At 52.3% G+C, this 22,729-nt stretch overlaps 1 protein-coding gene across 2 annotated transcripts in view; it reads left to right on the top strand.

The window, feature by feature from the left end:
* Positions 1-570: 570 nt before the first annotated feature.
* The window catches only part of AKNA (AT-hook transcription factor), a 78,538-nt gene continuing 56,379 nt past the window's right edge, over positions 571-22,729 (top strand). The window contains exon 1 of one of the 2 annotated variants that reach the window (XM_034793923.1): positions 571-675. The gene's annotated coding sequence lies outside the window, so the exon portion shown is untranslated. Of the gene's footprint in view, positions 676-18,219; positions 18,401-22,729 lie in introns of those variants that run through there. The other variant, XM_034793922.1, reaches the window with a different exon arrangement.

Raw genomic sequence — 22,729 nt, 5'->3', positions numbered from 1 at the left:
GTTGGCTGGGGAGGGAAAGGGAATGGGCAGCGGACGAGAGCGAAACAGGAGGGGGAGCGTTCACACCAGCCAAGAAGTAGGGGGAATTGCTGTCTGCACTTCCCCCCTTGCTGCAGCCCCTGGAGGAGGGAAGTCAGGTACAGGGTGAGTTGGGGGCATATGGTGGGCTGAATAGGGGCGGGTCCAGCTGACTAGGGGAGGGAGGGATGAATCTCTGCCCCGCCCCTTCTCTCTTGCTGCCCAATCCCAGGGCGCGGCAGAGGTTTGAGGGACTCATTAAGAAAACACCAGCGTATATTCCAGCCGCTGCATCAAAGCCCCACCCCAGCAGCTCTGATTGGAGATTTTAGCCTGGAACCCCGCCCCTGCAATCTCTGATTGGAGGCAGGCCACGTACTATGCAAATATAGGAGAACCCCGCCCCTTAGCGCTCTGATTGGACGCCTGCGATGTGCCATGCAAATAGGGGACAACACCCCGCCCTTTAGCTACTCTTGCGGGCAATCTGATGTATTATGCTAATGAGGGCTGAGGCCCCTCCCCTCCCATCTGCCCCTCTCAGGCTGGAGACTATTGTTTGCCAGCTGTAACTCCGGGAAATTGACTGAGGAGGGGAGCGCGGGAGAAACTTTGCTCGGTCCGGTGCAAGGGGGACTCGAACCAGCGGCTGCTCAGGTGAGAGCCCAGCTGCGGGCACGGCGAGCAGGGGGCCGGGGGTTCACCCCTCTCCTGCGTTCCCAGCTGCCCGCCGCGCGGCAAAATTCCATGTGCGTTCGCAGTGGGAGGAGGTTCGGAAGTTGACTAGCAAATCTGTGGGGCAGAGATTTAATCCGGAGTGAGACTGTCAAAATGCCTCCCCCGGAAAAATCCTTCCTCCCACAAGGTGGGGGGGGGAGACTTTTAAAAAACGGGCTTAAAAATGAACAAACTGTGCACATCTGGCCATGTACAGAGACAAATGCGGCAGCCACCTCTGGTTTGAGTGAGTTTGTTTTGGTTTCTTCTTGCTGTTACCTTCGTGTTTCAAGGTGCAGAAGACTCTTAAAACCGAAGAAGAAGAAAAAGGTGTGTGTGTGTGGGGGGGGGGGGGGGGGTCTTTACAAGAATCTCAGCTTCATGCAACAGATCTTGGTGTGTGTGTCCCGGAGCTGAAGCCTTGGTTGCTGTTGGTTACCTAGAAGTGCCATGGCATGCTGGCTGGTTTGTGTGTGTGAAGCTCACTAGGCAACCAAGGAGACACTCCAAGCATTAATGACTTGCTTGACAAGAACCTGTGATTCAGCTAATCCGCTTCCCTCACCCAGAAACCTGTATACCCCTTCCCTTGCTCCTTGGTCTCTGGGGGAGGCAGTGGCGGGAAAGCGGCTTGGTTATTATGGATATTAGTCTCAGGGGAGACAAAGAGGGCATGTGGGGGGGCTGTTGTCTGGTGATGAGCAGAGCTCTAGGAGTCAGGACTCCTGGATTTGAGTCCTGGATCTGGGCCGTGATGTCTGGTAGTTAAAGCAGGGCTCTGGGAAGCAGGACTCCATGGTGGTAACGGAATCCAGGGGATGGGGTGTTGTAATCTGGGGGTTAGACCAAAAGAGCGGAAGTCAGAACTCCTGTTTTTTGAGGGGGTATGTTCTGTTGCTTTGATCAGGGGAATTAGATCGTAGGACCCCTTGCTTAAAGGGAGCGTATTCTGGTGGTTAGAGAGCGAGGATCAGGACTCCTATATTACGCATTCAACAAAAAGGCCAGCTGAGCAAACTGGCAACTAAAATCCAAGCTGCCTTCAAAAGGTCCAAAGATTTTCCCCCCACTATGGGCTTTATGCATGTTTCCTTTATAAACAGGCAACTGTTTAAAGTACGTTTACTGCCAGGGGTGGAACTTGTACATATTTTTTAAAGTCTCTTTCAGCTCATAAAGTCTGCTGCACTTTAAAGTTTATTCTTAAAGAGCATGGCAAGACGATTTCATGATCCTTTCATCAGTTTGCTCTGCTCACTGACGGGAAATGTGGCAGTAAGTCAAGGCTGGGGCTGAATAGGGGGATTTCAAGACATTGGTATTTAGCCCTGCATGTAGTTGCCTGGAGGATGTTGCAAGGGCCGGTTTGAGTTTCAGTTCCCTTTATTTCTGAGGGAAAAAAAGAGCTTTAAAAATACTTATTTCCTTAAACATGGGCCATTAACAGCACCCCAGAATTCATAAGATGGCCACACTTTAGAGGAAGGGTACATTTCAAAAACAGTTACTAAATGATGAATAGATGTTTGAATAAATAGTTCATCACTTGTTACAGAATCAACTGGTCCTATAGCAGTTGATTAACCATTTGTTAAAACACCAGCTCATCACTTATTAACCCTTTATAAACTATTTTTAAAATGTACCTTTCATATAAAATGTAATCTGAGAGTTCTCCACCATGCTTTCTGCCCCATCACTTTGCCCTATGGTCCCTTTTCCTGCCATCTGTGTGGTCCATCCCATTTGCTTCTTCCCAGCCCTGCTGTTGGAAGGGGATCTACCGGAGGCTTTCTCTTGCTGGTGGTGACAGCTGTATCTAGACAGGGATTAAGGCCAGCGTCCGGAGCAGCATTACTGGCAGGGAGACTTGTCAAGCTGCATTAGAGTGATGTGTGATGACCTCGCATCCTCCTGGTGTTGGAATTACCCTGAAGATCAGTGCCGAACACCCCAAGCGCATGCACGCTAATCCCCATTCACCACTGAGCACCACTGGGGCTTTGGGAAGTTCAGAAGGTTTGAAATAAACCCAACATCGCTTCAGCCATGATAGGGAGGGGGACACGGCCCAGGATTTGCATGGCAAGCTGCCAGGTTTTTAGGTGTGCAACTTGTGGGTGCTGAGATAAGGGCGTTACCCCTGCTAGGGTCAGAGTTCCAGGCAAAGAAGGCAGGAGGTGCAAAGCGCAGGCTGCACATCTGGCCAGATGCTTGGCTTTATTTGTGCTCAGCCGCAGCTGATCTCATGTCAAGGCCTATGCAGCTGCAGGCATTTTCCCTCGCAGGTTACTGACTGGGTAGGTCACAGGCGGTCGAATTAGGGCCAAATCTTCACCTCACTGATGTCAGTGGCAGTCGTTCCATTGGGCTTTGTGTTAGACCCTTTACGTGTCCCCCGAGTGAGTCGAGCTGATGGACTCAAGGGCACCGCTCACATGAGCCAGATAAACGGGACCAGGTCCTTGCAGAGTAAACAGCGGATAATCCCTTAGCACATTTCTAAGGGGGATAGTGGGGAAGAAATGTACTGCAGCTCTCATCTTAGCTGCCAAACCAAAGTCCATGCCTTACAGATCCTAGGGCACTTTTACAGGAGATGTAGTTAAAGGCCTGGTGATGGGTAAATCCCTACTTGGGTAATGAATTGCACCCTGCCACTGCCAGCCTAAAACTGCCCCCTGTGGTTTCATTTGGGATTTTACGTCACTGTTTTTAAAAGAGGGTTGGGGTTGGAGCTGGAAAAACACCCATGTCTATAGTTGCTGGCTCAGAATGCCTGCTACGCTCTACCCCAGGGGCCTATATTCTGGAGATGGTGAAGAACATTCGGTGTCATTTCTGATGCACTCGGGATGATCCGTTGGAGGGAAAGGTGTGGGCTGCAAGCCAGCCGGATGTGCCAGGCTCTTGGTACAATAGAGTGCAAAGTCGGTATTAAGGTATGAGGTTAGAGTGCCTGGGCTGTTGGAGGATAAGACCTGTGCTGCTTTTCAATGCCTGTTGGAGATGGATGCAAAGCTTGGTGGAGTGTCCTTGACAGCACTGTCGGCATTGCAAGGTGGCAAGGACTGCGGGGGACTTTCCCCTGAGCTTCTTCTTGCCATGCTTTGAAGATTTAGGGAGAGTGGGGGGCGCCTTGCTGGGGCCTCACCTGTCACGAAATGAAGGTTTTGTGTGTGTTAATATAAGGGATGCGAGGCCACACTCGAGAGGATAGAGCACAGGACTGGAACTCAGGGGACCTGGGCTCTGTTTTCAGCTCAGCCCCTGGCCTGCTGGGTGACCTTGTGCAAGTCACTTGCCCACTTTGCGCCTCAGATTCCCCATCTGTAAAATGGGGATAATGACACTGACCTCCTTAGTGAAGCACTTTGAGATCTACTAATGCAAAATGCTAGAGAAGAGCTATTATGAACTTTATTCCACGATAAATGTTCCATTAATTTTAAATTACAATAGTTTATGAATTAAGAAATAACTTTTAGCGTTTGTTTGTCATTTATTTCCTTTCTTTTATACACATACAACTTCAGTCTATACATATATATATTTTTATAAGCCAGGCATAATTCCCTACTGTACTGAGAATTTCCCTGTGCCAGATTTCAGCCAGGACACATTCTTATGGTCTACTTAAAATCCCCCAAGCTAGAGGTTTTGACTGGAAATGCTGACGTGCCGTTAATGATAGTGGCATAGACAAAAACTCAAACTGAATATGGAATGTGCTGAGAGTGCTTGAGGCCTGGGAGTATGAAGATGTCCAGATACAAGGGGGTATCATTCTATCAAGTTTCCCTTTACAGCTTCAGTTAACACTCAAGGCACACTGGCGGGTTTAAAAATCCTGCAGAAAACTTCCTTCTCTATTTGCCATAATGAGACATTAGATGATTAAATGGAAAAGGTGTTTTTAAAGTGTATTTTTCACTCTTTATTCTGTTAGTTTCTTTTTTGTGTTTCACTCAGATCTATTTTCACTGTCCAAGCTAAAATTTTTAAAGTGGGGTGCCTAATGGGAGGCAGTATGGCCTAGTGGACAGAGAACGGGGGATTTAGGTGACCTGGGTTGTATTCCTGGCACAGCCACTAGCCTGGTGGATGACCTTAGGCAGGTCACGTCCCCTCTCTGTGACTCAGTTTCCACATCTGTAAATCGGGGATAGTGGAATGCCATCCCTTTGGAAAGCACTTTGGAGTCTATAAATGAAAAGCGCTAGATAAAAGCTAGGTATTTCATTATTACTAATGCTTGGCCCCATATATAATCGTTTAAAGAACGGCAACATGATCGTCAAGGATGCTGAGTGCCCTCAGATCCGACTGCGAACAATGGGAGCTGCGGGTTCTCAGTGCCTTTGGAAAACTGGGCCACTTTTGCGGGATTGCCAACCCCAGGCATTCAAAAATCACAAGTCAGGCCTCAAAAAAAAAAAAAAAAAAAATCATATCATTGTCTGAAACATGATGTAATTAATAACAAAATGGGGGGTTATCTTTCCACTTGCTTTCTAGTTGCTGAGCCTTTAGGGTTTCACTCGAAGCATGTTTTCGGGCTTTTCTCTGCAACCAGGAGGACTAGGAACTACTTCTTTTAAATAATGAACGCTGAGATTCTCACTTCCTCAGTTGACAGGCCTGGGCTTTAAGTAAAACACCAGATATCAAGATTATTGCAAGAGCTGGCAACACTGCTTAAGGTGACCATATATGGGGCTTTAACTTTAGACAACCTGGCCTAGATCCTCAAAGGTATTTAGCCTCCTAACTTCCCTGGATTGCAATGGTCAGTTTTGACTAGTCAGTTTCACTTTTTGTATTGGGTCAGTTTCACATTCCACTAGCAGGGCCCTGCAACCTTTGGCATACAAATGGTACAGAGGGTGAATGGTGTTTCATTTTTAAAGTCCAGTGAAAAGTGTTTGTATTAAATCTTGGAAACATTTCTGTTGGTCTAAGGTGGTGTAAAGACTTGAACTCACAAAACGTATATTTTGGACCATATTTAACCCGGTAGCGTTCCTTTTTAGTGAGCATTGCTCAGGGAGAGGAAAGAGAAAAGGCTGCAGAGTCTGTGGGCCAGATTCTGATCTCGGTTATGCTGGTGGACTTTAATGGCATGGTTGCAGATTTACACTGGGGTGAGATCAGAATCTGGCCCTTCAACTCCGGCGGGAATCTTTTGCATGGCCAAGGGGCAAGATGAGTGTGACAGGATAAAGGAGACCATGTCGGTTTTATGGCTGGGTGGATCAGGTGAGCATCCAGATGGATTATTGCTGCTGCCGCCAACCCTGTGCATTGCTGGGTTGCTCATTTTGATACTATCTTTGGATAGATTACAGAGAGGGCAAGTATTTCTAAGCAGGGTAATTGCAGCAGGGAGGTGGATGTGCCAAAAGTGAAAGCACAGCTGGGCTGCCCACCGCTGGGGGTTGGGAGGAAACTCGATTTCTCTTTAAGTTCCTAGGAGAAAAGGAAGCTGGGGATAACGGCGCACACACAAAGGGCTTGATGCAGGGGACTGATGTACAACATGGTGTAAATATAGGGGCTCCAGCGCTGCAGTCGCTGACACGTGCGCTTAACTTTACGTACACGACTGGTCCCCTTGAAATCAACATGTAAAATAAAGCAGGAGTGGGCCAGCTGGCTCAGCACAATCATCATAAATGAAAATGCAGGGTGTGGGTGTGTGTGTGAGAGAGAGAGAAAACATTCTACTGATGGAATTAGAAGCTTGACTATGTGTCCTACGTCTTATACTGCTACCAGTTAGTGGAGATTTTCTTTCGTTGTAGTACTAAGGGCCTATGTTTGGGGAAGGAGGGTGAAAATTCTCTCCCACCTTAAATATGGAGCTCCCAGTAGCCACGGTGTGCAGCATAGTAAAATCCTGGGCCCACAGACGTGTTGGATTATTTCCCTTCTTCTCTCCTCCTGGGGAGGGGTGCATGCCTTGAGATGCTGACCAGGCTTTCGGTAATAAAAAGCACTTGGCGCTTAGAAAAATGTGTCTTTGATAAAGCTTATGCTGTGGTCCAGCCCACAGTGGGGACCGAACCACGCAGCAATAGCTGGATTTAAATGTGGTGGTCGCCAGCAGGATTCTGGTTTTGATTTTAGGTCTTGCCTAGAGTGGAGGCTTTAGACGCTCATGCAGGTCCATTACCGTAGCTGCACCAGTGCAAGCACCTAGGCATTTGCACTGATGTAGCTACACCAGTGGCTAAATCCCCATTGCAGACAAGGGTTTGAGAACCAGCTGTGGGGGATATTCCATAGCAAAGAAAATCCCGGTCGCTACTGCATCAGGGAATCCGTGCTCGAGCCCTGCTAGCAACAATCAAGCTTAAACGGCTTTATGCTGCCATCAGCGTGCATAAGACCTGGAGGGACTTAATTTCTCTGGGTCTGTGGCAGCCTCTGAAGGATTGGGGGAAATCTAGCAGCTTTCTCTTGTAGGGATGGAATTGTTAGGGATGCTTTTCTGGGGCAGCTAAATGGGTTCACTGCAACGCGGAGGGTTCCTGAGCAGAGGTAAATTTGTGCCCGCTGCCCGCTTCATGGGATCATGCTGGTTTGGGCCTGTTTCCTGGGGTCATGCCCATGCTGAGAAATGGCTTGGCTAATGAGGGCTCACAGCTAAATGAACGGAGGTGGGATGATTCGCAATTCCTTATATCCTGCTTTACAGAAACGCTGCCCCGAGACTGGCACTGGGATGAGTCAGGGCTGGAGATCATTGGGGTTGGAAAAGGGGGGACAGAGCCTGTGCCCATGGGGATCGAGGAGAGAGGAAAAGGAGGGTGCAGGCTGCGCCTAGCTTGAAAGGTGGGAGTGCCCAGGGAGGGGTTGTGGTAGTTGGGGAGGGGAGAGGAGGCGCTGCCTGTGCCCAAGCAGGGAGACAGGCAGTGTACGTGCCTCTGTTCCCATGGCCATGTCCTCTGGCATCCCATTGGTTTTTTAGCTCTGCTCTTTGTTCCGGTTTTTTTCCCCGGGCCACGGGCAGTTTTTCTTCTGCCTTCTGCTCGCCTGGATGTTCTTGCAGCTCATGTGGAAATACAGCTGTTTCCTCATCCCTCCACTCTGCCCAACTCAGGGCAGAGCCAGGCTGCCCGCTGGGGAAGGGGTCTCGGTCCGGTTCCTAGCGGGACCGGGGTGCCTGCCCCTCTGCTTTGGCATTCTTCTCAGCAGCAAAGCCAAAGTCCACATCGAGATCATGGCTCCTGGGCTCCCCTCTCGGCCCTGGGACTCGTGTGGTTTGTTCGCTCGGGATCTGCCTAATTCCGAGCCTGCTCCTGCTCCCACTGTCTTCGGTGGCTGCAGGATCAAGCCCTTCCATTCCCAAGTTCACCTTCCTCTTACGCCTCTGGGCGACACCCCCGGGACCCTCGTGCTGCTCCAGTAAGTGCCCTGCCCCGCCCTGCTCTGGGAGCGAAGCCCCACCCGGCTGACACAGCGGATGGGCGTGTTAGTGCCGTGTAGCTGGGACACGCCTCTTCCTAAACTGACTCCCCTGCAGACTCCTTGGCTGCTAAGAGAAAAACCTTCCCTGAGGCGAACCTGAGAGACGGGCAGCAGGGAGTCAGGGCTGGGCTTTAACGGGGCTTCCTTGGACTTTATTAGCAGGTGTCTCTGGCCTCCTTCTCCTCTAGGCCCCCTAGTTGTGGTAGGAGGCAGGAGTCTGGTCCAGATGAGAGCAGGGTGTTGGCTAGACGCCTCTCTCGGACTCTCTGCGCCTCGGGCTAACGAACTGCTCAGCTCGTCTCATTCCTGAGCTGGGATTGTGTTTGCTCAGCTGAGAGGACAGATGGAGACGTGTCTGGGAGAATCCCTCGCCCATCTCTCAAGGAGACACGTCCCTGGGGATTTTGCTCCCTCTCCAGGGTTTGACAAGCCAGCAATGAGAGTCTGGCCACTGCCCCTCTCCATGCAGAGAATTAGGTCTTATGATCCGCTCTTATGGCACCGGGTTCAAACCAGTGTTCCGTCCCGTGAACCGAGCCCATCGGCCGGGTGTCCCGAGGGGTCTATACGTGCCCCCCTTGCTTTGCCGCTCCCTTCCAGAGAACGGGGTCACAAGTGCCGTCGGTTTTTGCCGTAGCCCACGGGGATAGTTAGGGTAGCCAGGTGTTTAATCTCCAAACCAATACACTTTTCCAAGGGCTCTCGCTGGGCAGGTGACGTGTGGCAAGGTGGGGAAGACTGTCTGGGAGGAATGTTATAGGGCAGAGATCGGCAACCTTTGGCACACGGCCCATCAGGGAAATCCGCTGGCAGGCCGGGACGGTTCGGCGATTGCAGCTCCCACTGTCCGTGGTTCACCATTCCAGGCCAACGGGGGCTGCGGATAGTGGCGGCCAGCACGTCTCTCGGCTCACACCACTTCCCGCAGTTCCCATTGGCCTGGAATGGCGAACTGCGGGCAGCGGGAGCCGCGATTGGCTGAACCTGCAGACGCTGCAGGTAAACAAACCGCCCCGGCCCGCCAGGGACTTTCCCTGATGGGCTGCATGCCAAAGGTTGCCGATCCCTGTTCTAGGGGAAGGGACCTGGGTTGTTGGAGGACTGGTGGTTCGGAAAGTGGGGCAGGCCCTTTTGGTTGGCCTTCTAGCCTCCCCCTCCCCTCCTTCGTTGGCTCCCCTACCTTCAGCCTGAAGTGAGGCTTAATGTCTCGCTTGGAATTCTCTTTCGCTCTGAGATGAACTGCTTGGGGGGGCGACCGGCTCGGAGGGGAGCTGGAAGTTTATCCCTCCAGAGCCCTTTGGCAGAGCTGTGGCCCAGTCGAGCAGTGCTGAGGTGCGTTGTTGGCAGAGCAGTGTGCGGGCTGGGCTGGGCTAGCAGAGGACTGCAGGACGGGATTGAGTGAGGGATAGCGCAGTGGTTTGCGCACTGGCCTGCTAAACCCACAGTTGTGAGTTCAATCCTTGAGGGGGCCATTTAGGGATCTGGGGTAAAAATCGTCTGGGGATTGGTCCTGCTTTGAGCAGGGGGTTGGACTAGATACCTCCTGAGGTCCCTTCCAACCCTGATAGTCTAGGATTCTATAGAAGAGTGCACTGGCAAAGCTGGGTTGTAGAGGGGAGGGGAGCCCAGGGCTGGAGTAGCAGAGGAACGCTCTGAGTCAGGACTGCGGGATATTGGCAGAGCAGCGCACGGACCAGGCAGGAGTAGCAGAGGTGCATCGGCCGGGCAGTGCATGGGAGAAAGTAACAGACATCCAGGGGCACAGAGAAGGAAGGACCCAATAAATGCAGTGATTGCCTTGGCGCTCACGTGAAGGTACTCCAAGCGTTGCCTGCCTCCAGCAAGACTCTGCTGGGTCATGTTCCCAGCTCAGCCGACGCCTTCCCAGCAAAGGGAACGCCTGGTGCATGGGGCTTTTGTCTGCATGTGTGTGGGGGCGAGCAGCCTGCAGCCAGCGATGGATAATGCAGATTATCAGAGCCAGGCTGATTTCTCGAAGTGGGGGCGGGGTGCTTTCCCTTCCCGTTACTTCCCCTTTCAGTCAGCTGTCAGCGTCCTGCTGTGTGTGATGCCCGGACAGACTGCTGAGCAAAGCCCTGTTTGGCTGGCAGATCGTACTCCCTAGCCCCTCTCATCTGCGGTCACCCTCAGGGTCGCTGGGGTTGGAAGGATTCCCAATTCTTATGTTATGCTTTTGCTACTTGTTATTTATTGTCTCAAACAGTCGTGGTTCCCTTTTCCATCACTCTTTTTGCTGCAGCAAAAAAACCTACACCGCTTCCCTTTCTCTCATAGAAGGGGAGGGCAGGCAGGGTGTCTACTCTAATCTGATCATTTCTACCGGTCCTTCCTGTCTCTTTCATTTTCACTCCCAGGCCAGGACTGGAGACCACCCCTCCCCCGCCCCCCTCCCAAAGTGACTTCTGATTTTTAACTTCCGGAGAAGAGGTGAGAAACGGTTCTTGAGTTTCAGCCAAAGGTCACTGTGATCGTATGTATCATCTGCTTATAGGTTAGCGGGAAAGAGCAAATTTGGTTCTCAGGTTAGGTTTTGTAAAACAATCATCTTTTACCAAACCCAAGTCAATACACATAAGTTTGCAAGAAGAATTCATACAGAAAGAGGGTTTTTTAATTAATTTTAATCTTCCTCTGTGTTTGCAGTATTGCCAAACCTAGGTACTCAAAGAATCATGAGATTAAAACAACAACAACATCAAAAATATTGGAAATCTTTTGTTTGCCCTGTGATTTTTGAGCATATAAGGGTTTACGTTTTCAAACTTTGCTCTGCGACCAGGAGGGCCAGAAATTTCATATTTGATAAAAGGAAAGCTGAGATTCTCACGAAAACATGAACTTCAGTAGCTGGGGCTTTCAGAAAACCACCAAGTATCACAAGACTCTCAATAAAATCATGACAGTTAGCAAGGCCCTTTGCAACTCAGACATTGCAGGATTATGCTAGTGCAGGTGAACAAGTGAAACTGACCAGAAATGAGAGAAACTGACCAGTCGAGTCCTGTGCTCTAGCCCCCCCTAAAGTAGTGTGGGGGAACTCACAGTTTCAAGGACTGTGGCGGGGTGTGTGTCTGATGAAGGGAGGTGGACAGCATGAGGATATGCCGGGGGGAGGCTGTGGATGGATGAGGGCATGTTTGGGGGTTGTGGTACATGGGGTGATCGGGTGATGGGGACGTGTTTGGGATGAGCTTCTGGGTAAGGGGATATAGTGTGTGGGTGAGAGCATATTGGGGGATATAGTGGGTGTGTCTCTGGGGGAGAGGGACTTTGCGGGTGATCTGTTTCGGGGATGTCCAGGGTTGTCTATTTATGGGACATAGTGGGGTATGTAATTGTCTGGAGCGAGCGTGTGGGGGTGAATGGCAGAGGAAGGGAGGAAGCGTGACAGGATTAGTGACCCGGTTCCCCACTCCTGAAGGAGAGATGGCGGCCTGGTAATGAGAAACACTGGAACGCCATACTGGCTCTCACAAACGGTGCCGGGACGCCGTTCCATACCATTGGGGCAAAACCAAACATAAACGTCAAAAAGCGAATTAGGGGCCAGATCTTCAGCTGGTGTAAATCAGTCTCACTCCATTGAGGTCACTGGAGCTATGCCGGTCTCCATCAGCTGAGAATTTGCCCCAGTGTTTGGGATGATGGCAATGCCTAGAGACCTTAGCCCTATTGGGTTAGGCACTGCACAGACACAACAAACAAAAGGTGCCACTCCTCAGAGCTTCTGTATTCTCTCACTGCAACAATCTCAGGTGTTTGTTACTCACACTGATAGGAAACATTAATTGTTTTAAACCCTCTTTTAACGTGTACACAATAAGGCACACAAACAATTTCAGGGCTTGTATCCTGCCCAATGCCCAGTCATTTCCTTCCGTTTCTCTATCAAAACATTGCTCCTGTCCAGAACGTTGACAGAATCGTTTCATTGTCCCCCATCCTTATTAGCAATAAGAGTTCTGTTCTTAACATGCCTGTTTCCTTTCACTGTTTTGATTTGATTTCAAGTGGGTTTATTTTGGCTTTGGGGTACAGTGGAACTTGATTACGGCAACTCCAAATCTGGGGCAACTTCGCTTCTAGCAGAACGGAATACCCAGATAGATTCAGTGCAGTGCCCGGGTTATATTTTTAGGTGGGGGGAAAAGCGTGTGTTTAGTTTGGGCTTAGCTAGTCCATGTGGGCTATGCCTAACCTAAAGGCAGTCACTTTTCCAAGTGGAGACAAGGCATTATAGATTACAACAGTGGTCCCCAACCTTTTTCATCTGGCGGGCCCCAGACGATGAGCCACGGAGGACCGTGGCGGCAGACGAGCATCCGCCGAAATGCCGTCGACAAGCGGCAACGTCAATAGATGTCGCTGCCGACAAGCAGCGTCATCCAGAGGCGTCGCTGCCGAAAATCGACAGCATTTTGGTGGCGATGCATCTGGATGACGCGGCATTTCGGCGGATGCTCGTCCGCCGGCCAGTACGCGGGTGCACTTAGCGGGCACCACGTTGGGGACCCCTGGATTACAAGTTCTTAGAGGCAGCGATCATCTTTTTTCATAGAATCATAGGACTGGAAGGGACCTCAAGAGGTCTTATAGTCCAGTCCCCTGCACTCAAGGCAAGACTAAGTATGACCATCCCTAAGCATTATGTAGACCAGGGGTTGGCAACCTGTCAGAAGTGGTGTGCCAAGTTTTCATTTATTCACTCTGATTTAAGGTTTCACGTGCCAGTCATGCATTTTAATGTTTTTAGAAAGTCTCTTTCTATAAGTCTATAATATAGAACTAAACTATTGTTGTCTGTAAAGTAAATAAGGTTTTTTAAAATGTTTAAGAAGCTTCATTTAAATTAAATTAAAATGCAGAGCCCCCTGGACCAATGGCCAGGACCCGGGCAGTGTGAGTGCCACTGAAAATCAGCTCGCGTGCTGAAGGCGGCACGCGTGCCATAGGTTGCCTACCCCTGATGTAGACCATCGACTGGGGCTCATTGGTGCTACCGCAGTACAGCTCATTAACAATTATAATTAGAATAAGAGGGAAGTCAAAGTAACGTCCCCGTGAACAGAGGATTTCTCCTAAGTGGAGTTGCCATCTGCGCTGCATTGGACCCGTTTGGGAATTGCATTCTGCTCCGATGAAGGACCCGGCACGCTGTTCCTGGGGTCACCCTCCCTGTTCACAACTCCCATTGGGTAGCATTTGGATTTGCTGAGAAAATAAAAAAAAAAAAATGAAAAAAAATGAAAACAAAGGGCAGAATGTGTTCTGGTGCCAGACCGAGCCTGAAGCCCCACTCTTAATTCCCCAAGGGACCTGATCCTGAATTCCTGGCATGCCCAGCACGGCTGGGAGTTGTGTGTACAGAATTCAGGGATTAGGCCCAGAACAAGCAACATCCTGCCCTTTGGCATCCACCTTGAGCTATCAGAGCCCTCGCAGTTCCCTTTGACTCGTTCGTAAGCTCCTGCGGCCGCTCCGTCCAGCAGAATGGGGCTGATCCAAAGCCCTTTGACTCTTTCCCTTGACGTCGGTGGGCTTTGGACCGGGCCCTGTGTCCTTTCACTCCAGCACAAACCCAGTGTGGCTGGGGCTCCATCTCCAAAGCGGGTCTGATCTGGGAGGGTACCAGCATCATGGCCTGTCTTGGGATATGAAAGGGAAACGGTTGAGCAGCTCCCCTATGCAGTGAAGAGCAGAGGCTAGCAGGGTTCCCGCCGCCACCGTGACTACATCTCTTGGGTGCGTCTGGCCCACAGCGGATATACGGGATGGTGATGGAGAACGAGGGCGTGTCCCCATTCAAAGATACAGCAGGAGTGATTTCCATCCACCTTAGGGGTGTGTAGGGTTCCCATCACTGGAGTATTTGAGCACCTTACACTCTTGAATGTATTTATCCTTACACTACCCTCTGAGATAAGGTAGTGCTGTTTATCCCCATGTTACAAATAGGAAACTGAGGCACAGAGAGGCCAAGTGACTTGCCCAGATCTGTGGCAGATCAAGTGCCCCATTCATTGGACCAATCTTTCTATGGTCCCATCACCACGCGGCACAGACTTGGGGGACGGTCTTGAGCCCACTTTGCCCGGCCCCTACCGAGGAAGAAGTGGCTGGAAGTATTGGGTCCATTCCTCTCTGTTCTAGAGCAGCGCTCTTTGGCTAGAGTCCAGCAGCTCTCTCCGAGTCCTGGCCGCAGCGCAGCAAAGCAAAGCACATTCCAGTCCATGCCGAGGTTTCAATTGCTGCAGAGGGTTGTCCTCCTCTCATCGCTAATTACACAGTAAGGGCTTAATTACCCTCTCATGAATATGCCAGCACATGACACGCCCCCAGCATGCCAATTACAGCACTGCTGTTCCCGGGAGTGATGATTACCTCTCTCTTCTCTGCTCCCCATTGTGTGTAATTACACAGTGCTCAGGCCGCAGAGCTGCGCAGACCAACCCTGCTTCTCTCTGCCTGAGGCCCCGGGCTGCATTTTAATGCAAATATTTGTTCCAGAAATGGGCACGCCTCAATGGCTCAGCTGGGATCGTCGCCAAAGAGTTTGGCAGCTTCTGTGCCCCCTGTGGGAGCTCTCCAAATCTCCGGGCACTGCAGAGCTGGGTGTCGGGGAGCAGGGGGTGGCTGTGAGAGTTTGGATGCTCCTGGCGACTGATCTGATGTGAAAAACAAAGAATCGGCCTTTCCTGTATCGTGTGGGCTTCGGTTTTGGGTGAAGTTTTGGGTCAGTTTTTATTTTACCAACGCCGCTTGGCCCTTCTCTAATTCATTCCCATATTGCACCTCTTCCCGCCCCTTCTCTTTCTGAGCCCAGCTCCTCGGCACTACAGGTTCTCAAAGTCCTTTTCCTCTTCCAGGGCTCAATCCGGCACCCTTAGATGTCAATAGAAAGAGTTGGGTGGGCCCATACTGCAAGATGCTGGTGGTATTGCCCCGGACGGTGAACGCTTGCTATGTAGAAAATAGTGTGTGTCATTCCTGTCTTTTCCCTGTCCCCTGGGCAGCCGCTAAATGATGTTGCCCCTTGCATCCTGCTGGGAGGCATTGGCACCCCTGGCGCTCCTGCCTGATGGTAGCGGGTGATGGGGAGACAACTGCAGGAGTCACATCACGCCCCGATCCTGAACAATCAGAGACTTGTCTACAATAGTACTCAGGTAATGCCACATACCCATGACGCATCTCTCTCCTTAGCCTCCAGTCCAGAGCCTGGGGGTCTCCTACCTGGCCCCTGGAGCCTGCTATCACCTTCTCGCCCAGGGAAGAGCTGGCATGCTTTGATACCAGACTTTAGGGTCCTGAGAGCTTCCCCTTAGCCTAGAACAGCAGCAAGTGTGAAGGAGCAGAACGTCCGTCCTTAGTCACCGCTGCCTGGAGACTGCTTCCAGACCCGGGTCTAGGGGCGTTCGGTTTGAAAGCCAGCCTCTTCTCCCTCTGCGTGGCTTCCCTGTTATTTCAAATACTCTGTGTGCACGTGATGTAATCGGTGCGAGTGTATTGCTGGGGAAAGGTGCTGACCCGGCCGTCCTGGACACTCAAATCCTCTGTCTACAGTTCTTCGAAGGCACCTCCTGCCTTAGCCATGACGCAGTAGCAGGGCGAGGTTCCCCCACACTGTCTCGCCCATGGGCCTTGGCCCTGACGTGATGCCTTACCTCTTGGGGGGCAGAGGCAGTTCGGTCTTCAGTCTAATTCAATCCCCTGCCTCCTGCTGAGACTTCCCACAGCTGTCATATGGACAGCCATCCGCTAGAATGCCCATTGAGCGAATCCTATTGATTATGGTAGTGCCTAAAGCCCAGCCAAGAATGGGGCCCCATTGTGCTAGGCGCTGGACAAACACTGAATAGCAGACGGGGCTTGCCCCAAAGAGTGGAGAATCTAAATAGACAAGACGGTCGCAGCGTGGCGGGAAGGGTTATAACACACAGGTAGAGTTAACAATGGATGGCTGCAGACTGAGAGCACCCACTCTTTTCTCCACGACCACCGAAGCCCAACCAGAGAACGCCCGTTGCTTTCAGCTGGTGGGGTGGCTGCTCAGCGCCTGTGAGCACAAAGCCCTTGGCACTACCAACCTGGCTTGTATTTGAAGTGGCAACCTAATGGTGAAACGCTCTGCATCCCGTTAACAGGCCCCCGACCCATCTGCAGTATTAGGCTGATGAATTTTTGTATTACAATGGCACCTGGAGGTCCCCAGCAAGATCAGAACCCCGTTGTGCTAGGTGCTGTACAAACAGAGAGTAAGAGCGAGCCCCTGCCCCAAGGAGCTTACAGTCTAAATAAACAAGACAGACAAAGGGTGAGAGGGGAAACTGAGGCACAGAGCAGCGAAGCGACTTGCCCAGGGTCACCCAGCAGGTCAGTGTAGAGGTGGAAATAGAATCCAGGTTTCATGAATCCCAGTGCTGTATCCACTAGACCGTGCCATCTCCCTCAGTAGGCCTTTTGTTGCTAAAAAAAAGATAGAATCTAGGCTGAGGAGCCCCCATGCAACAGTCCTCTGCCTAGATGCCCCAGACAATAGTTTGTGTGGGGGCAAACCGCCTTATGAAAAGGGTCCTGTTGCAGGCTCCCGAGGATGTGGCAAATAAAACAAGGCTTATGTTGGCCTTGCGTGGGGCATTTGTTTTCTATTTTCTTTACTTTTTTGAGACGTACGGGTCAGAACACGGAGCTGCTCTTTAAGGAGACCCACCTCTTGTACAGCTCCGACTACCCCTTCACTTTGGTGTGTGTCGTATTCCTCCTCACGTACCCCTGGGGCAGAACAGACAAGCGCCGTGCGCTGCTCGTAAACACAGATCAGCTGCCCGCACCACGCTATGCAGGCGGCGGCGTGGAGTAATGTAGGAAGAGGCCTGGTCTTGTGGTCAAGGCACAAGAACTAGCAGTCAGGAGATCTGGGGCCAAGTCCTGCCTCTGCCACAGGCTTTCTATGTGACCTTGGGTTCCTCACTTCCCCATCCGTGAAACAGGGAGGAGGATACTTCTCTGCCCTGGGGTATGGCGAGGATACATCCATGTGTGCTAGTGAGATGCTGTGGGGAGGGGGGCGCTGTAGAAACGGAGACCCCCAACAAGATGTCACTTCATAGACGATGTCAGAAGGAACCCGTGACGCCCAAAGGAACCCTTTATATTAAGAGGAACCTCAGAAACTGCAACCCGGGAGGAGCGAAATCTTAAAAGCCAGCTCAAGTCAGCCCGAGCTGACTTTACAAAGGAGGGGTGTCCCGCTATGAACATCCCCAAAGGCAGGTCATTAGCGACCAAAGGCTGTTACCGTCCGAGTCATTCAATGACACAAGTTGGTCGTTCGCCGTTCAGCTCCCCGGAGAGAGGAGACCGCGTTGCACAAGCTGATTTCATATCTGCCAAACCCTGGTTAGGAGGGATGGTCCCTGGTTTCTTAGCATCGGTCGCTTTTTCCACTCTACACCTCTGAGACATCTGCTAGCCCTGTCGTATTGTAGGGATGGCCCCGGTTTTCTCACCAGGGGCCCCTCTGTGGAGATATGCAGCTAGGCATCTTTGTGCGGTATCACCAGAGATGCCAAGAACTGAATGCACAGGGGGCACTGAATGCTGCCCCTAGAGGTGGCACATTGGCCGAGCAGCATGGAAGGAGCTTGGCCCTACCACCTCCTCTGCTGCCCCTGCTCTGTGGATAGCGAGCTCCAGGAGTGAGAGTCCAGCACTCAATTCACCAGAGATAGTGGATCCGTTTTAAAGCTGCGTTTCAGACGGAGTCCCCGGAAGGGATTATAGTACGGCTGCAGGAAGAGGTGAGGATGGCGGGCTGAACTATCCGGGCACACGGGGCTTGTGCAGGGCTCTACAGGGTTAAGAAGTTTTGTCTGCGCGCACGCACATGAAAACTTGTAGGAAATCTGCCTGCACGCTTCCTGCTTCTGCCTTCGAAAGCGAGATTGGGGGCGGGGAGGGAGCGCGTGGGGAGAGGCTCCTCCGTCTGACAGCACAGGCTGGAGAGGAGCCAGGGGCGCTTGAGAGAGCCAGAGAGAGACTTTAAGAAAGAGATGATCTGAGCTCCGCGGGACTGCACGGCTCTGGGGACCCAAAGCAGGGAGCCAGGCTGCGTTCGGAGGTGTGGAAAGTGGCTCCTATAACAGCTAACGGAGAAGGCAGACAGCAGCAGGTGAGTGCATCTAACCTTGCTCCCCCAGGGTTGCTGGCAACGGGGCAGCCCCTGTGCTCTCCGGATGTCGGGCACTTCGCCAGCTGGTGGGTTGGAATATCTGGGGTCTTTGCTCAGAGCCCAGTCCCAGGCAGCAGAGCTGAGAAAGAAACGGGCTGACGCAGGCTAGAGAGGCTAGAAGGGGAGCAGGATGCAGTGTGGGGTGGGCATGCCAGGCTGCATGAGCATTTCGAGTGCTCTCATCACCACAGCTGCTTGTTCCACTGCCTGTCTGTGCGCTCTGGCTTGCTCCCCTGGCCGCCCGGCCTCTCCTGGGCCTGACAGTTAACGTCGCCCCTGCCCCCAAAGCAGCTAGACTTTCTGTTGCCCTGTTTTGCCTCAGTGGGGATTTCCTGCAGCATGCGGGGGACTCGTGTTAAGCAAGAGGCTGCCAGGTCTGAGTGCTGTGGTGAGCACAGCTTTGTTTATAGCTGTTGCCTAGGCTGTGGCTAAGTGAGTCAGATGGGCCTGAACCTCAGTGTGGATCCAGGTCCAAACTCTCGCCAGGTTTGTTCCCAAGGCTGATGTTTGACCCGAGCTGGAGACCGCCTGGAAGTCTGGGGGGGTGTTTTGATCCGGCGGGGTTGGTTTCGGCCTAGCTCTGCCAAAGAGGAGGATATTTATGGGCTGATTTTTCGGATTTGCTCAGCCCCCACATGGGAAGGGTTCCGCCAACAGCAGCCCAGACAGACAGTGATCAGGTAGCAGATTTTCTAAGACCCGTTCAGAAGGTAGCAAGTAGCCCCTGTCACTGAAGTTATTCTCATTGTGGTGCAGAATACAAGTGGCGGAGTTCTGTCTCCTTAGGGATGTGGGGAGCGGGGAAGAGTCTCGCAGGAAGCAGGGGACAGGTTTTGGGTAACGGGGCTGTTGTGGGGTTTGGCAAACTTGGAGGGTGAAATTGCTTCTTGGTCTGAGCTTTGCAGTGGAGGTTTTGTTCCTCTTGCTCTCTCTGGGCTGCCCTGCCCGTGGCTGGAGCGTCATTTACTTGTAGGTGCTGAGAAACCCTTGCGTTCTGATTCCTCGCCTGCCCAGGTTTGTCGCTCCAGCAGTAGAGACGTGGGGTCGGATCGCCGTGGAAAGCTGAGCAGCTTGGAGCGGATCCAAGTCCAAAAAGACTCGACTAGCTCCTCGGTGGGGGTGTTCAGATGTCTGAGTTGGATGGATTTCCCTACTCCTCCCCTTCCCACCCAAAAACACAGTCCACAATGCTTTGAGGCCTGATTCTGTCTCCCTTGCTTACCGTAATACCATGGTTGGCTGGTAACCCCTCACTGAAATCATTGGGGTTACTCCTGGAGCAAAGCACTTCTTGGCATGAGTGAGGTTGGCAGAACTGGGCTCTCAGTGACCACTTGTCTGAATTAAAAGCCCTGTGCCCCTTTTCTCCCGCTATGACCACTTGCTAGGGTCATGCTGATACAGGCACAATGCTCCGGCTGTAGGCAGCCCACTCCATAATTGTCCCCTGTGAGGTTTCGGGCACTTTTCTGACCATCTGCAGCTGGCCCCCCCTGTCAGGCAGGACACTGGACCAGATGGACCATTCATCTGATTTGCTGTGGTTATTTCTAGGCTCCCAGGATCCTTTCCAACTGACTTTCCTCTTAGCAGGATTCCTCTAAGCTCTTCACCACCAGTAGCCCAAGCAACCAGCAGTCGTCCAGCAGGGATCCCACCTCCAGTTTACCGATCCAGCTGATACAGTCGCTAAGTCCCAGTCCAAACCTGCAGTACCACAAGGCACTCCCTCTGCCCCTCCATTGCTACCAATGTGATCCTAGCACCAAAGCTAACTATCGTTATAGCTAATTGCAAGTAAAATCAGTTAGCCCCCTTGGGCTCACGGACCCATAGCTACATCAGCCATAGCCTAGCATCCCACCCAGAATCCTTGAGCAGCCTTGCTGTAACCACCATGCAGCCCGGGTCAGGGGCCAACCTACAGTAACAGTGTTTGTTGCGATGGAGGGGAACGTTTTGATCAAGGAAACCAATTTGAGTTTTTCCAGGGGCGGGGGTGTGTTAATTAGGAGCAACAGTGAGAGAAGAAGCTGTTTGATGAGTAAAACTGAATGAATGAGTCTTGGCAGCGTCACTGCGAAATGAAAATGGCCTGGATTCCCGCTTTCCCAGGGCCTAGGGCGTGTGGTGGGGAGTTTCACACCGTTTGGCTGGGTTGTAAGGGGTATGTTGGGAGTTGCCACTCTGCCTGTGTGGCTTGGAGGGAGTTTGACACACTGCTCATGTGGGTTGTAGGGAGTTTGTGTTGATGGCTGTGGTTTGACGCCCTGAGAGAAAACAAAATACTAATTTAACACCAGTTATCTCTTGAGAGATGTTTTCTCTTCCATTGGGTCTGATTGTAGCAGGGAATGTTACGCAGGTCGTAATGATACGAGCGGCTCAGAACCGGCTCCTGCAGCTGCTTTTGAAAGGGCTGTGGGTTCTGGAGTTGCGCCAGGGGAAAAGACCAGTAAGGGAAGCAAAGCTGGGTAACCCGGATGTGAATCATACATCTTTCCTGACTCTTCCTCCAGTGCATGCAGTTGCAGGCACACCTGCTGCAAGACCCATGTTTTCCAAAGTGACCACCGATTCTGGGCACCTTGGGCTTGATTCTCAGTGGTGCCGAGCGCCCACCACTGGCATCAATGGGACCCGTGGGTGCTCAGCGCCTCGGGAAATCAGGTGTCTGCTTCAAGTTGTGCACCCAAAATCAGGGACAGCTTTTGAAAATTTGGGTTTAAAATTCCGGGCCAGAAGGAAGCCTTCCAGAAAACCCAGGTACTGTTACCACCTGCTGTGGGTGCTTCCCGCCCATTCACGAATGTACGGGCCACCTCCGATCCCACTGGAGATCTCAGACCTTTTCCATGGCAGCAGCCGGACTACTTAGGTGGAAAATGAGTAACGGGGGAAAGGGGGTATTTAGCCGCCTTCTAATATGATTTCACAGGTTGAAACAAGGAGGAGAGTTAGCACCATATGAGTAATCAGTTCTCCACAGGCCACTAGTGGTTGCCTGAGGCTATGTGTCTTGCTTCTTTAACTCTGTAGAGGAAGCCAGGTGGGAGAGAGTTGGGGAAGATTCGAGGCAGGAGCTGTATGGTTGGGTAACTCTAGGGATGACACTGTTTGCTTTATCCCAGGAAAACTCCCTGTTCAGAGTTCGCAGAAAACAGCTTTCCCTGTGGTTCTTTACCACTCTCTCCTGACAGTCCTGGAGCACGGCTGAGATCAAGGCATGCTCAGTGACCTGCAGTAGATGAGTTGATGAGTCTCTGTCTGGCTCCCAGCGGTGGCCCCAGCCATGAACCACCACCCCCAGTCCCCCCGTCCCCGGCTGGCTTTAGCCAGCTTGCTGGTTAGCCATCCCAGCCCAGGACCTGGGCCCTGAACACTACAACGTTTCTATCCCACTCCTCACCAGAGTGTCCAGGAGGGGCCTCCTGCAGACTAGGCTGAGTTCCCTTGGCAGGGCAGTGTTGGGAGAAGCTGGCACCAGCCCTGCCCGTGCTGGACCTGGCCTGTGGGTGGGTAAAATCAGCCTCCAGTGCTCATGCTTTTGTCCTCGCTGGTGGTGATGGGAGGGGGCAGGAGGCGATGGGAGGTGACGCTGGGCCCTAGTGCCGGGCCTTGGGGGCTCTGAGCCTCCCCACTCAGAGGCAGGTTCCCGTTGGCTCTGAGCTGTGGCTCCGGCTCGGGGCGGCTGCCCGTTGGCCTGAGGAAGCTGCGGTCGCAGCAGGCAGCGGGGTGGTGCTGCAACTGCCGTTCTGAGGCCGCCTGCTCACCTGTGGTGCGTGTTTGGAGCAGGCCCGAAAGCCGCGAGGGGGTTCAGATGGGGCGAGGGGTGGGGCACGAGGTGCCCATGGGCAGGACCGATCTCCTCCCAGGGGAAGAGATCAGAGAGGCGTCCGTGTTGCCCTGTGAAGTATCAGGAATCTTAGCAGCACAGGAGAATTCCTGCAATCTGACTTCTTCCCCTCCTTAGAGGGTTTCTCTAGCACTGTGGCTCGTCTCCTTGGCCAGCTCTGGGGTGCCAGCTGGCAGCCAGGGCCCAGGCTAGGGACAGCGAGCTTGTGGCTGTGCCGAGTGGAGGGGGGTGGGTCTTGCGTCAGGCAGAAGAAGCCCACCAGGGCCTGTGTTTGTTGCGGGAGAGGGCGTAATGAGAAAGGTGGGGTATATTTCACTACGGGCCGAATTGTGAGCTGGGCCAGGGGCTGTATCTACCCTGGTTGGGGCCCTGATTCCTGACTGGGGCCCAAAGGTGCTACAGCCACAGAGATA

Source organism: Trachemys scripta, chromosome 17, assembly GCF_013100865.1.
Source record: "Trachemys scripta elegans isolate TJP31775 chromosome 17, CAS_Tse_1.0, whole genome shotgun sequence".
Taxonomy (NCBI): domain Eukaryota; kingdom Metazoa; phylum Chordata; order Testudines; family Emydidae; genus Trachemys; species Trachemys scripta.
The sequence above is the reverse complement of the archived record's forward strand: the minus strand, read 5'-3'. Positions and strand labels throughout refer to the sequence as shown.